Below are 17,558 nucleotides of genomic sequence, written 5' to 3'. Positions count from 1 at the left end.
GTGGTCGACCAGAAACAAAGGTGGATAATTAGGAACTGAAAGCGGCCGACGAGTCAGATTCATCTCAATGTGCCCGTGAATTATCGATGCTATTTGGTGTGAGCAAGCAAACAACATTGACTCACCTAGTTCAAATCGGTAAAGTGAAAAAGTTGGATACGCGGATTCCACATGAACTCAATGAAAATCAGAAACAGCAACGTTTGGAAGCCTGCATTATTTTCTGAATCGAATTGTAAGATGTGATGAGAAATGGATCCAATACAACAACCGTAAACGTTCAGTGCAGTGGTTAGACAAAGTCGAGCCACCAAATCACAGCTCCAAAAGCAGAGTTCATCAAAAGAAGCTGATGGTGTGTGTTTGGTGGTCTGGTGCAGATGTCATCCATTATGATTTCATTAAACCAGGCTCATCAATCACGGCCGATGTATACTGCAGCCAACTGGACCAAATGATGCAGAAACTTACAAAAAAAGCAGCCTAGATTAGTCAACAGATTCACTCCTATTTTATTACAAGACAACGTCTGACCAGACATCACAAAAATGACATTGGCGAAACTACAGGATTTGGAATTGGAAGTTCTCCCTCATCCACCATACTCACCTGATTTTTCTCCCACTTCCAGGTGTCTGTGTGGTAACCTGAGCTTCTACAAATTGCAGACAAATCTCTCTAAAAACACACACTTTCATCACAACAAAGACTCAGATTTACAGTATTTCAAAAAGAAAAAGAAACTATGCGATGGTCGACTCCATCAGAGGCAACTCTGGGTTAAACAAAACACAGAAAACCGTACTTCACGTTAAACGATTATCTACTATAGGCGCAGGAGTGACTGTGTGGTAAGTAGCTTTCTTACTAACCACATGGTTCCAGCTTCATTCCCACTGCGTGGCACCTTGGGCAAATGCATTCTACTATAGCCTCGGGCCGACCAAAGCCTTATGAGTGGATTTGGTAGACGGAAACTGAAAGAAGCCCGCCGTATATATATACATATATGTATATATATATATATATATATATATATATATATATATATATATATATATATATATATATATATATGTGTGTGTGTGTGTGTGTGTGTGTGTGTGTGTGTATATGTTTATGTGTTTGTGTTTGTCCCCTCAACATCGCTTCAAAACCGATGAGGGTGTGTTTACGTTCCCGTAACTAGCGGTTCGGCAAACAAGAACGATAGAATAAGTACTAGGCATACAAAGAATAAGTCCTGGGGTCGATTTTTTCGTTTAAAGGCGGTGCTCTATCATGGCCGCAGTCAAATGACTGATACAATTAAAAGAGTAAAGAGTAAAGAGTAAAGATGTAATACTAAATTATGCCCATAATGTTGACGGTATATCTTCGAAGTTTCGACCCGACCTGGTTTTTGTGGTTCTTTTGGTAGTGAAATAGAGTTATGCACAAAACATACTTTACTTGGTAGTTGAACACACACAGAACACGCGCGGGCGCGCACAAACTCTGTTTTACTATAATATAAGGGTGGTTTGTTAGCAATTTTTCAACCGAAAGGCAAAAATATATACGTCACTAAAGCGACTGAGCTCCGCTATTCTGCGCCAGTATTTCTGGAAATAAGAATCAAACAACTCATGGCCACACTAATGCACGTTCTTATTTACTGACTGGTGGTCTGGCTATGTCCGGCGCATAGGGAGCTTGCCGCCCTTGTCAGTAAATAAGACGGTGCGTTATAGTGTCTATGAGATGCTTTCACGTTTACGTCTAGCATACTGGTGCTGGATCGCGCCCTGAAGTGATGTATTAATTGATCGCTTTAGTGATGTATAAATTTTTGCCTTTAGGTTGAAAAATTTCTTAGAAGTCACCCTTGTTATTCAGAATTTACACGTGTGCCATTTCTGAAATCAGCGTAAGATTTCTACGGTGATCGTATAAGCTGGCAAGACGAGTTGAGTTTAACCCAGGGTGCCGGTGTGAGAAACTCAAGAGCGTTAATGTAAACGCGAAATCACTGGTGATCTGGCTATACCTGGTACATAAGGATCTTGCCTCTCTTGTCAGTAAAAACGACGGTGCATTATCAAAGGCCACATATAGCCAAGGTATTCTCAAATGAGCGCCGGAAAGAGACAGCGTAGTAAGTATTTCGAAGATTTACGTTCTTTGTTTGAATCCCGCAGTAGCCAAATTTCCTATTTCAGCTATACCCGTCATCTAGATTTCCAGCTCTGCTTTCTATTTGAATTTTGAAAATATACAAATATTATTTTCATCATCATTCTCACCGTCATCATAATTCGTTTTATACAAAGAGAAAGATTTGACGGCGGCGTAAGAGTGAGAAAGTAACTTAGGGATAGAATGAAAGCGGGAAATGATACGCTGTGAATAGGCTTAGAAAGAAATATTGAGACCAGAGGAAGAAAAGCCGAGCAGAATAATAAAGTCAGGAGAATTAGAGTGAGCTGAAGGATTGACATGGTATGAGACACGGAGTTGGGGAGATTCAGATAGATATGTATACACACACACACACACACACACCCACACACACACATATACACACACACACACACACACATATATATATATATATATATATATATATATATATATATATATATATATATATATATACATGTATATGCATTTATGTGTGTGCGTATATATATACGTGTGTAGGTGTATTTGTTTGTGTACCTATTTGTGTTTGTGTACATACGGGTGTAACTATATATATATATATATATATATATATATATATATATATATATATATGCAAGTATGTATGTGTGTATATATATACGTGTGTAGCTGTATTTGTTTGAGCAGCTATATGCGTTTGTGTACATACGGGTGTAGCTATATTCATGCTTACATAAATGTACATACACGGATAGATACACACGTATACGTATGTATATATACATGTACACACACACACTCACGCATGCAACCGCACATACATACACACACATGCACACAAACACATACACAAGCATATACGTATCGTAAGAGAAATAGATACCAAATAAGAAAACAACGGAAGACTGTTTGAGGGAAGATGAGGATGAAAGCCATTCTTTCCAAAAACAGATTATAAAATAATATTACACCGGTAAACCGAATTATTTTGATAATTTCTTTTTGCACTCAAATTTTCTTAAAAAAAAGAAAAAGATAATACGAAAAGAAACGGAAAATGCAGCAGGAAAATAATATTATTTGAGTTTTACTTTCCAATCATAGATATTTTTTTTCTCTTTTTTCTTTTTTTGTAAAATAGCGACTTCGCAACGATGGAGATGGCGAGAACTTCAGGCTTGGTGAGGTACAAAGGCAGGAGAAGGTAGAGGACAAAGCGTTTCGTAAAAAAAAAAAGCTGTAGCATACAGTAAAGTGAATTTTTTTTTATACTGAAGATATATGACAAAAAAAAAACAAACAGAGAAAACGAAAATACAGAGAGAATATATAAGAGTGGAGAAGCATGTACGTTTGTAGTTGACTTGCGTTAGGTGATTCGTGTTGATACTGCTTGCTTTTCTTTTTCATCTTTCTCTCTCTTTTTTTTTTTTGTTTGTTGAGGAGTTTCAACGAAACATATTATGAATGACAATTTCTGATGTCGTTGTTATCGTTCACACACAAACACACACACGCATTAACACAGAGTTGTTAATACATACCTATGTTTGTAAATGCATACGTATATATGTGCGCATACACACACACACACATACGCACATATATATACATACATATATATATATATATGTATATATATATATATATATATATATATATATATATATATATATATATATATATATTATATATATATATATATATATATATATATATATATATATATATATATATATGTATGTATATGTATATGTATCTATATGTATATGTGTATATGTGTGTATGTATATGTAAGTACACACCCATACGCACAATTTCATATAAAGGACACAAAAAGCAAGATACCTGGAAAAATACTATTCACATTTGTCGTCTTTGTCCATACAAGAATTGTAAATATCTTTCCCAAATACATACTGCTACCACCACCACCACCACCACCACCACCACCACCACCACTAAAACTACTACTTCTACTGCTGCTGCTGCTGCTGCTTACTGCTGCTGCTGCTGCTACTGCTGCTGTTGCCACTACTTCTACAATTACTCTGCTACATACACGATTTGTTAACTTGTGGATTCTATTCGAATGACAAAATGGCAATTCATTTGCTCATAACGTTGAAAACACACTTTAATTCACATATCTGTGTGCGTGTGTGTGTTTGTGTGGGTGTGTGTGTGTGTGTGTGTGTGTACGTGTGTGTGCGCGCGCTTTACGGTTTAATGGAGAAATGCCTATATGTAGAAAGAGAAACTTGTGTATATGTGAGGCCTACAAAATTATTCTGCAAAATGCTGTTGTACTACTCAAAAGTGTATTTATACATTTACATTCCTAAACGCACTAAAATATACCATTGCTTTTATGTTAAATTGTCGTATGTGATTTTTTCCGCAATATTAACTTTTACTTCGGATAAACAGTTCTTTTGGTCAAAGTATCTTATCTGCATCTGCTTCGAATGAAAATTGTCAAACTGCTGTACATCAGTTTAGCATTTTTCAAAAGTGTTTTAAGTCCCACATACGACAGTTTTGCAACAATATTTCTGACTAAAAATATTATATATGCATGGAGTTAAGAATGATGTATACTGCATCACTGCGAATAATATATCGAGCATATAATCACTGCGACCTTCCGCCAGAATAACGTCGAGGTAAACAAAGATTATATCCATTGCAATACACCATACAACAACAAACAAAATTATATCGGAAATCGTTTTTTCATAATATATTTATGTTTTACACAGGTACCAACGAATATAAAACACTGGTTATGAACGAAGTACACCTACAAAACGGACATTTACATTTTCTGCTTATCATAAGCAGAGATGTTGTTGTTGGCTCTCCGTCGCTTACGACGACGAGGGTTCCAGTTGATCTGATCAACGGAACAGCCTGCTCGTGAAATTAACGTGCAAGTGGCTGAGCACTCCACAGACACGTGTATCCTTAACGTAGTTCTCGGGGATATTCAGCGTGAAACAGTGTGACAAGGCTGAGCCTTTGAATTACAGGCACAACAGAAACAGGAAGTAAGAGTGAGAGAAAGTTGTGGTGGAAGAGTACAGTAGGGGTAGCCACCATCCCCTGCCGGAGCCTCGTGGAGCTTTAGGTGTTTTCGCTCCGTAAACACTCACAACGCCCGGTTCGGGAATCGAAACCGCGATCCTATGACCGCGAGTCCGCTGCCCTAACCACTGGGCCATTGCGCCTACACAATAAGCAGAAATAAACCCTGCGTAATTATGTCTGAATTATAAACGCCAAAATTCATATTCCACCAATAATCTATTATGAAAAGCTCATGGGTTCTCCTTACTCTAAGCAGAAAGCACGACATTGAAAAGTATTTTCGTCGAGAAACCTTTAAGAAAATATTAGTAAGACATGAAAAGAGACTTGTTATTTGAAAGATGAAGCTGCAGAGCATGTGTCTTGTAACTACAACACTCGCGTGCGCACAACAGCTCTACGAGTGCACACACACACACAGACAGACACACACTCACAAACACACTTGTATGTAAGCAGAGATGTGCGGATGTATGCGCGCTCACGTTGAAGTGTTTCTGAGTATTTGGCTAAGTGTGTGGGTGAACTTAGCAAGTTATTTATCTAGATGAATTTATGCGTGTATATATATATATATATATATATATATATATATATATGGATGTATATGAATGTATATATGTATGTATTTATGCATCCATGTATAGTAGATATATGTGTGAGACTATACACTAGGCATTCATATGTATGTGTGTGAGTGCATGTGTGTATGTGTATGCGTGTGCGTATGTTTCGTTCGTTTTAACCATCACGGATTAATAATACAACAATGGAACGTTGCCTTCAGTCGTGACTCTTTTATGTTTTTCGTGTTGTCTTATTTGTATACAGCCACAGAGCCATGTTATTATTTATTTCTTTAGCAACACTAATTGGGGGGATCAGCTGTAGAATCGTGTTTGTAACCCATTGCCGTTCGTAGAATCACAATATTATATAGAAAGCAATTCATGCAGATAACCTTTTAAAATTACACGAAAATATTTGGTGAAGTCGCTTAGGTTTTGGGGATGTTTTGTGCTTACTTTTTCCATTTTCTATTATGACACCTCCTTGATATCAACTTACAGAAGACCCCTCCTGGTTTATTCTATAGTATAAAACTGCCTGTTTGAAAGTGAGTTTATTTTAATAATACTATTTCAATAAAGAGGTGATAGAAGATTTAATTGAGTTCAGTTGGAGTGGAGAACCTTTCCTTTTGGACGTTTGCTTTTCTTCTGAGAGCGCAAATGTATATATATATATATATATATATATATATATATATATATATATATATATATATATATATATATATATAATTATATATGTATATGTGTGTACGCGCGTGTTAATGTGTGCGTGTGTGTGTGTGTGTGAATATATATATTTAAAGGAATATGGGTATTTTAAATAACATACAATGTAAACTCTTAATTTATTGAAATTATCTCAACTTCGAGAAAGGGTAGATTACTCCACTAGGTGGCATTTGTAATTTATATCAATTGCAGATGAGAAGGAACGATAATTTCGATTATCAACAATCCTCTATAATTGGCATTCTATATATAAAAAGACAAACTGGATATCTGGAAAGTTGGGGATACACACACGCACATATAAATATATATCGTGTAATTTTCTCATGACTAAAATGTTGCAATATTTATTCCTATATATCTTTGTGAATGAAGAAATTTGACAATATAACTATCTTCGATTTTTACACTGTTCGATCCGAAAGTAATGCAAAAGTGATATAAATTTGCATTAACAAATATAAGTGTTGGTAGAGTAACATTTCCTTTATAATACCTCTTCGCTGAATATTTCTTAGTTTCAGTGCAATAAACTGGTTTCATGCAGAAGCCACGTTCCGTAATTGAGTTCTTGACGCAGGTGATGGAGAGAAAACTATCAGAAACTTACTGAAGGTTACAAGTTGCTTAAGGTTTGTGATATTAGATATCATGGTCGACTTTATATATCAAAATAAATACCTAGTCATGACAGTATTTTAAAAACTGAGTTAATTTTGGCGGGACAAGTGTAATGGATGTCATGAAAAATGATTCACACTAACAAATGTAGCTTAATAAATGAAAACACCCGTTGCTTTTACGTATTGGCATTAAAGACGAAAACCACTCGAATCCATATTTCCTGTATCAAACGAAAATTCTGTTAACTTTTCTTACCGTAAGTATGTCTACAGATTTAGTTTATGTCTATTAATTGCTTTGATAATTACAGTTGAACAAAAATGTCCAACACTTTCTCGTTCTTTAATGGGATCCTACTGTATTTGTGCACTGGTCTATACTTGCTTGTTGGTGCTTAACAGCACTGCACTCTATTCTTTATATAAAGGGACACATATTTCTGATGTTATAAAGATTCTTATATATGTCACATTTAAAAAAAAAATACTACTTTTTAACGTATCGGAGACAATTTCACTTGAATATCTTCATGAAAAAATATATCTTTAAGAAAAAATACAAAATTGATTACATTTATGAAAAACACTTATTTCATGTCTTTTTTTTTTTCTTACTTTACTTTAACAAATTTGATTACTATATTGCTAATATTCAATGACAATTATATTCATTTAAGATTTGCAATACTACATGGCTTTTATAGTCCTCTTACTTAGCTTCAATAGAATTTTAAAAGCTGCTTTCTTTTCTAAAGATTACTAACAATGCGTACAATATCACAGATTTTTTCAAAAATCAAAGATATTGAAGTACGCCGCCTGTCCCTTGAAAATTTGAAAGAAGTGTTCTGCTGTATGCTTTAAGTATTTGATAATATTACTAAAGTAAAATTTATGAGATTTAATATCTACTGTTTGTAACCAAGTGTTTAGAAAGGGTAATGCTAATAATTCTGTCCATATATAAAAGGTGAAGGAGTTATGAACATCGTTTCGCTTCTGAAGAACGATTATATTACAAACGCTCCTTTGAAGAGTAACGCTTTCTATTTGCTTTAGGTAAATCACGGTGGCCATTTGGGTTTGAATAGGAAGTAGTGCGGTTATTGCTGCGCTGTTGTTTTCTTATGAATTAGCATTTAAAAGAGTAGCAGGAAGAGTTTCTTTCCAGGTGACAAACATGATCAGGAAGATTAAAGACGTTCCGTTGTTTTAAAAATAGTTTGTTTTACTTCTGCATAAACGCGGAATTTTTTTGTAAAATAATGTGTATATGGACCAGACGTATGCTCTAGTGTATAAGTATGTATAAGTGGCTGAGTCTGTATATATGTAAGTATGGATATGTGTACCTCCATATACATACACGCAAGTATATATGTACCTATATGTATGAATATATTAATGTATGTATCCAGGTATGTATACGTGTGTGTGTGTACCTGTGAGTGTGTGTCTGTGTATAACTATATATATGTACTGGATTGCGAACACGCCATGGTATTCTATTGGGTGTTTTGTTGTTGATCGCATCGAGACGAATAAACTGTTTCCAGTTCGTTATTTTATTTATCCTATCTGTATTTATTAAACTACTATGATAATTTCCAATGTAAAAAAAAAATGAGTGAGTCGTCACATTATATTAACTCTGTATGTACAACTATAGTCACACAGCAACTTCGAGATATTTCACAACCCCAAAATATACATACATACATACATAAATATCTATCTATCTATCTGTCTGTCTGTCTGTCCGTCCGTCCGCCCGTCCGTCTGTCCATCCATCGTTACTCTTTATACAGAAATATATATACATATGTATGTAAATATGTATGTATATATATATATATATATATATATATATATATATATATATATATATATATATATATATATATATATATATATATATAGGAAAATGAAAAAAAGCCAGAATGCTGAACTGGAAGCATATTTTAATAAAGATTTTTTCTAACCGGTTTTTATTGCGGAAAAGCAAATTATCAAGAAGAAGGAGAATGAAAATGTTTTTTTTACAAAGAAGTATATATATATATATACATATACTATCTATATATAAACACACATACATATGGAGTGAATATGCGTGTGTGTATATGTGTGTGCGTGTTGATAGGTATATTGATAATCGTATGAAAAATTGCAGTCATAAATATAGTTTTAGTTGCTAAAACATACGTATAATTGTGTATACGCATGCACACCTGACCAAATATCTCCACTATTTTCACTGTAATAAAATTTGCTAATAAAATAGGACGCCATGTATTCAGCCCTGTCTACTTATACAGAGATTAGATCTTTAACTATATCGTGTTAGTTTCAATTCTGCGACAACAATATTGAAATGGTCTACTGGGCAGACACCCTAAATTTGGAGAAGAAACTAGAATGGAGAATGTTAAATATATGTGTGTATAAGTGTGTATTAGTGAGTGTGTGTGTGTGTGTGTGTGTGTGTGTGTATCTGTGTGTGTATACGAATGGCTGAATGTACGTATGTATTTATGGTTTTCAGTCCCTATATATATATATCCACCTACGTATTTTCTCTCTTTCTTTCTTTTTTCTGTGTCTCTCTCCATACACACACGCGCACACGCACACGCAACACACACATACCGGTATATATATATATACGTATACGCACGTATACACATATATACATATATATATATATATACTTATACACACACACAAACGCACACACACACACACACACACACACACACACATATATATATATATATATATATATATATATATATATATATATATATATATATATACAAGGAAATATTTAATCTGGCTCCTTTCATTCTGAGTTCAAGTCCAAAATCAATCTATCGAGGTTGAATTTCCCTTTCAAACTTTTAGGGCCTTTACATAAATTCCTACCAAAAAAAAAAAAAAAACAGAATCAGTAGAAACGTAAAATCATCAAAGTGGATCTGGCAAAGATCCAAATAAATTCGTAATTCTCTAAGTTCGCATCTAAATCACACTGTAACCAAATTGTTTGACAGGCAAATTTGTCACCCGTAAGAAGACCCGCCACCCGATCCGTTGTGTTCTTAAGCGGAGTCTTCTATTGCTGACGTCCAGCCAAGTCCTTTGTCTGAGAGTACTTTTCTCTTCCTCCACGATATCATCCCAGGCGTATAAATGTTAATAGGTACTGCCCATCTTTCGTAGCAAAGTGATAATGCATTTACCTTTGTGTATCAAACAGACATGATATACGCGTATTAGCTTAAAGTCTATAAGCATACCTAGCCGTAAGTTGTTTCGATTTAAGTCGTTCTCGATTATACGTCGGTTTTCAAAAATAATATAAGGAAAGAATAAAAGTCAAATTACGTTTTTTTACTCGACTATACGTCTGTCTTCCGCAAATGTTGGAATCGTAAAATCACTAGAAAACTGTTAAAAACACATACAATGATACTAGTGTACAATAAATAAGAATAAAAGCATTTAAAATCATATTAAAATACGTACAGTTAATGTTAAGATACACACCATAAAGTAGTTTAGATTAGTGAGCTAAATCATGAAATCAGCTGTGTTGTCTTATTGATAGGTTTTTCTGAGTTTATATTTCATTGTAATTCCAATATCTACCGTTAGGCGCCGTTGTCAATCGTGATCCCGCGATTGTTTTGAATTCAGATTTGTTTACAACTATTTATCGGCTACTTTTTTCATTCTCATTCATTTGTGACTTTGTTTTTTGCCCTCATGGTCCCTAAGAAAATTCATAGTGGAAGTGCGAAGCATCATGCTATAATGCCTGAAGATAAACAGGTTATTTTAAAACACCATGAAAAAGGTGAAAACGTAGTAGCAATTGCACGATCTTTTGAGATGAGTTGGAAAATTGAATCGACGATTGAACATAATAAGGACAAGGTTTTAGCACATATCAAATTTGAAGCCCCAGGGATGAAGAACTTTGTTTTCAGTAAGAAAAGAGGCAAAATCTTTGAAGAAATAGAAAGTCTTCTTTCTCTCTGGATTGCTAGATTGAATCTTCAGCGTGCTACTATTAGTCAAGAAATCATTCAAGAGAAAGCACTATATTTGTTTGAGGACCTGAAGAAAAAATATCCAGATGAGAAAGATGTAGAGTTCAAGGCAAGTCATGAGATGGTTAATGAGATTTAAAGAGCGAAGAAGTTATCACTCAATTAAGATGCAACGTGAAAGCGCATCTTCTGATGAACAAGCAGCAGCGGAATTTCCTAATGCATTAAAGAAAATCATCGAAGAAAACGGGTTTGTTCGCGAACAGATTATTAACGTAGACGAAACTGGATTGTATTGGAAAAAATTGCCAGGCGCTTCATTCATTTCCAAACAGGGGAAAAACTATTCCAGAGTACACAGCTCAAAATAACGTGTGACCATTATGTTGGGAAGTAATTGTGCAGGAGATTTTAGGTTAAAGCCATTACTTGTGTACCATACACATAACCTTCGTGCCCTGAAGACCATACCCAAGGCATTTCTCCCTGTTATATGGATGGCTAATTTAAAAGCATAGATTACTGGTGTTGTTTTTGAAGTATAGTTCTTCAATCATTGTGTTCTAGTAGCAGAGTAGTACTGTAAGGAGAAAAGGATTCGTTTTAAGGTTTTATTTATCTTAGATAATGCTCCTAGCAAAACATCGTAGATCTTGACCCCAATTTTACCATCGTATACCTCCCTCCGAACACCACATCTCTTCTGCAGCCAATGAATCAAGGAATAATTGTTATCTTCAAGCGTTACTATAAGAAGCGTAACCATCGGCGAGCAATAGCTGCAACTGATCTTGATGAATCCATCACACTTGGAGACTTTTGAATGAGATACAGTATCTGCAAGGCTGTACAGAACATAGCAGTGGCATGGAATGATGTACAGAGCACGGTTATGAATGGTGTATGGAAGTAGCTATGTCCGCAATTCGTGAATGTTTTTAATATTACCGTCAACAAAATGTTGGTAACTACGAGCAAAGAACTGGAAATGTATTTATTTGAAAAAGACACGCAGCCCCTGACGAACGAGGCTTTGGTAATGGAGCTTCTCCAGAAGGTAGAGGATGTCGAAGCTGAGCCACGTCACTTTACCATTAAGAAAATGCAGCAAGCACTTGCATGTATCGAAAAATGTAATTCTATGGTCGACGATATGGATTCAAATACTCAACGCTTTTCTAAGATTATGAGGGTTTGTCACGAAGCTTTTGCTCCTTATAATGTAATACTTGAGGAAGAGAAGAAGGCAGTTCAAGGAACTCTCAAAGGATTCTTTAAGCGCCTCGAACAAGAACAGCCAGAGTCAGCGGCTGTTGATGTTGACGATCTACAGCCATCTACATCCGCGATGTAAACCACCATATTGTATGCACGTATTGATAAATATAAATAATTTTTTTTTCTATTATTGCAAAATAATAATAATTACTGAATTTGTTTTTTAAGCTTAACGAAGTCTTTTATTTTACCATGTCTTATTGCAAAGCGCATTCATAAATAAAGCGTCGGCGATGTCCTGTAAACACCGCCAAATTGTATTCGTACATTTAGATTACGTTTTCTTTTCTTACTATACTGTATTAAAAAAATTAAAATTATTTGTTTGTAAGCTTAAAATAGGTTTTTATTAACCACGTGTTATTGAAAACGCATTCATAAATAAAGTGCAAAACTAGGAATGGTTATTATCAGTGTAGCCTAGAGACAAGTAAATTCGGCCTAGCCTAGCCTTGAGGCAAGCTAATTCGACTTAAGTCACTTTTCCACTAAATTCATGTCGCCTGGAAACAATTAACGGCGTAGAGTGAGGTATGCCTGTATTTCTCTTAGATGTTAATTATAAAGCAAAGTTTGATTTTGAGCACTTTGCATTAGATTGACATAAATTATAATAATGCACAGCGACAATGGTTATTCTGTGGCTATGGTAGCGTAGTGTATGCCGTGTCAGATCTAAATAATCCATAACTATAAACTCCGTGGATCAATGATGCTACGGAAATACGGTCTCGTTTATTTAAGCGCGTAGTCCATTCTCTAGTAGTTGAAATATATCTAGACTGAACAGTTAGTCATCGCCTGCCAGCCTAGTGAGCAGATAAGCTTCATTTGAAAGTTACAATTCGAGGAAATAGGCCTCAGTATCCTGCAGGCCAGTCGAAGCGCTTCATGACGGTGGATAGAGATCCTGAGCAACCAGAGGCTTGTATGAATCTCAAATACTCATCAGCCGCCAAGGTATCAGAAAACAGCCATGTCACTACGAAAACACCTGTTCTCGTCCGATCACCGAAGTTAGGAAACGTCGAGCCTAGTTAGTACTTAGATGAGTAACCGCTTGGGAAACCTTGGTGCTGTAAACGCCTTTCTATCATTTTATTCCCGATTTATTCTTGCATTTTGCACTACTTCAAGTCTCTGTCTTCCTTCGGTTTTCCTTTGCACACAAATATACATAGTTGCACGCACCAGTTTCCATGCCTTACTTTCACTGCACATTGAGACGTTTACTTTGCCAAAGGAAATAACTGTTGCCAATGTTTACTTTCTCTTTCAATCCTAGCCACTACACGTCCCTAGTTTTCTGCAAGTTTCACTAAATCTACCACGGTATTCATACAACTGAATATGTTTCTCTTACCACAACATATTGGCTCCCTGCTGAATCCTGCCCAACTATTAAACTTTATTTTAACCATAAGTATGGGCAGAATCAATTTACTCGGCTCTCCTACTTAATCATTTCCCTTTGATTATTTTAGGAATGAACTAACTATGAGGGGAAAAGTGTTAGCACGTACAGATGAATCAATCAACGGAGGAACGAAGATAAAATATTCAGAAAAACTCTGTGCAACAAGATGTAGCGTTGTGAAGAAAAACATTTGGAAATGTTGAAAGCCACGTAAAGCATAGAGCACGCAACTGCAAGAGAGAACGGTCGACGACGCTCGCAATAGAAGTGATTGAAACAAAGACAAGACAGACAAGAAGAAAGAAAAAGATAGGCACATTTTCTTTGAAAAGAAAACCAAAAATATAACAAAAATTGTTAGACGCTTACATCACCTAAGTTTCTCAATCGGTCACCCATCTAAGTACTCACTAGGCTCGAAGTTGTTCAACTTCGGTGACCAGACGAGAACCGGTGCTTTCAACGTGATATAGCCGTAAGTATTTGCCAGCCCGCATTTTAGCACCTTTATTCTAATAAACGACTAAATGCAAACTTTTTTTTTGTTTATTTTTTACAGTGTAAACTCACTTTTGTCACAATTTTGAAAACTTTACACTACTCTTCTTCTACCATCTCACTATTGCATTCACTGAACAACCTTTCTTTCTTTTTTCTAACTCCTATAGTACGCCACAGGCAGGTAGCCACACATTCACTCACTGGCTTAGAAATTTCACCTTGCCTGTGCCAATTTAGTCGATAGGCCTTCACTTTCCCACGACACTACCGTTACTTCTACTATGCCCCTATCTTTCCTCCAAATGCACCTCAACTATACCCGTCACCAGATCACCGCATTCATTCATCACACACTGATGGTATGGCTATCGTCACCAATACGAAATACCTATGGATCCACTTCTGTTCTCACTAGCTGACTATTGCATGGATTGAACAATCTTTCTTCGCCGCTTGCTGTCTTCCTAGCTTGCTGCTATTTCACTTCACTTCCGTGGACATTATGCTTGAGGAAATGATTCTCTAGGTGCATATTACTATAGCCCACATCATGTGTAGTAACTGGTGCATGATGGGATACTTTGCAGCGAGCGATGTTCTCGGAGGTAGATATAAGCAATGCTGCTGATGACAACAATCATCATCAAAAGTATACAAAGACACAGCGAGAGATGCTAAGATGTGAGTAAAATAAAACTCAATAATACACATAGAAGATAACAAAATACAATTTATAACCACACAACAATTTGCTATGTTTCAATGGTGTATAAAACAAAACGGTTCTAGTGACACCTCTCTATCGTTTACGGCCAGAACACTTCCAGAACCCTAGTTCTTGTCCTATCACAGCATATTAGGTTGAGAACACGGCAACGTTGCTCCCTGGAGGGAAGGCGCATCACATATATAATAATCTTCATATGGAAGACCCTAGACGGGCTGGTACATAATTTCGGCATTGAGTGTTATACAAATGCCAGAACTGGCCACCCATTGTATTGTACAAAATGTATCATCGACTACATCTATATTCAGGACCAGGTACTGCAATCGTATAGAGTTCAAAGGCCCATAGTTCACCAATGCTCTACCACAAAAATTAAGAAATCTGCGTAAGGTGGAAGTAGATGTCTTGAAAAAACGACCTACATATCTACTCTCCACAATACGGGATGAACTAACACCCCGACATAACGTGCAGACAAGGGAAGCGGAATCAAACTCCCCTATACACCAAATAGGCTAACATCTGTGACAAAGGCACATAGAGGAGTGCTGATGTGAACCATCCCAGACTAAGTAAATCAGAAAGACCATGGTGCTGTCCCAGCATGACCACAGCTGCATGGCTGAAACGAGTAAAAGAGTAAATATATATATACATACATAGATACGTATATAGATTGTCATACCGGCCATGACGAAGGGAAATAGCCCTGAAACTCGAGTCGCCTTTATTTATATATATATATTTATATTTATATATTTATATATTTGATCCTTTATATTGAACACTCAATATTTCATCTACATTCAATACTTTATTTCATGGTGCCATCCATTTTTATTTTATTTTATATTATATATTGTATATTATATTATATATTGTATATTCCATATTCTATACCCCACATTAGTTCTGCAGGAATATAAATAAAACATAAAAAACAGACAGTGTTGGAACTCTTTTAAGCAAAATTATATATATATATATATATATATATATATATATATATATATATATATATATATATATATATATATATATATATATGTGTGTGTGTGTGTGTGTGTGTGTGTATATACATATATATATATATATATATATATATGTATATATATATATATATATATATATATGTATGTATATATATATATATATGTATGTATATATATGTGTGTGTGTATGTATGCATGTATGTATGTATGTATGTTGGACAGTTAAGAAAGAAAAGAAAAAAAAAGGAATCGTATGAAATGTTTGCGTTCTTGCCAGTGAGACCTAATCCACCACGGGATTTTATGTCAATATTTGTGAGTAGCGTACATTTAATGCACCCTGTCATTTGTTTTCGCTGCTTTGTCAAGAGAAATATGCAGTACAGAATAACTTTCAGCAACCGTCCAATTTTGGTGGCTGTGTGGAAGATAGTATTGAAGGTTTCATCAAACCGGAGACATGATCCGGATGCATGTTGTAGAATGTGTTCGATTAAATATGCACAAGGGCCAGTTGGTCTCTTCAGATCTGTGCGAGATTGAGTCCTCAGTCAAAAGAAAATACAGCGTGATTTGAACTCGCAACACAAAGAGCCCGAATAAGCACATTTATGAATGAATTTATACTTGCAAGTACGCATATAATTCCAGTAAGTTCCGAGAACAAAAGAAAGCGACATGAACACAAGAACGTTACCTGAGAAGACATATACATACATATATATTCATGTATGTTTGTAAATTTGTGTGTGCATGTGTGAGCTCGTGTTTATATCTTTGTGCTTGAGCATTGTATATATATATATATACCTATATATATATATATATATATATATATGTGTGTGTGTGTGTGTGTGTGTGTGTGTGTGTGTGTTTACATGTATGTGTATATGTGTGTATTATACGCTCGCATACTGCTTACTTGAAAACATGTTACTTGTAGTTATATTGTTTGTTGATTGTAAGCGTTTTATTCCGTGTGTCTTTAGTATATTTTAACATTCTTTGAATTTTCTTCGGCGCCATAGAGCAAACAAGCAATAGGTTTGTGGAGTGCTAAATCTATGAGGCTGTTTTCAAAACCCTTTGAAGCCAATTCACTTCCACGAGGTTGTTAATTCCTTTGGAAGTGAAATAACCTTCAGAAGATATCATCCATCCTTCCTTCCTATCCACAAACATATATACATACTTTTCTCCCTGCAGTAACTAATATGCTTTGAATAAGTTCAATAAAAGTTCTCAAAATGTTATGAAATAAGTTAGTGCTTTACGCAGCGTAGAACATTTCTAACTTTTCCATCTCAATCTTTGTGTAAAGAAATAGGAAGCAATAGTCTATGATGTGTATTTCTAGCAAAAAATAAAAAGACTTTCTCCGAAGTAGTTACTTATTTCTACGACGTAATACTTTTACGGATAT

The 17,558-nt window shown here is 35.3% G+C and overlaps 1 pseudogene; it reads right to left on the bottom strand.

The window, feature by feature from the left end:
* Positions 1-14,274: 14,274 nt before the first annotated feature.
* On the bottom strand, positions 14,275-14,393 carry LOC128248435 (5S ribosomal RNA; annotated as a pseudogene).
* Positions 14,394-17,558: the final 3,165 nt, after the last annotated feature.

The sequence above is a fragment of the Octopus bimaculoides genome, chromosome 7 (genome assembly GCF_046866305.1).
Source record: "Octopus bimaculoides isolate indiv1 chromosome 7, ASM4686630v1, whole genome shotgun sequence".
Lineage (NCBI taxonomy): Eukaryota > Metazoa > Mollusca > Cephalopoda > Octopoda > Octopodidae > Octopus > Octopus bimaculoides.
The sequence above is the reverse complement of the archived record's forward strand: the minus strand, read 5'-3'. Positions and strand labels throughout refer to the sequence as shown.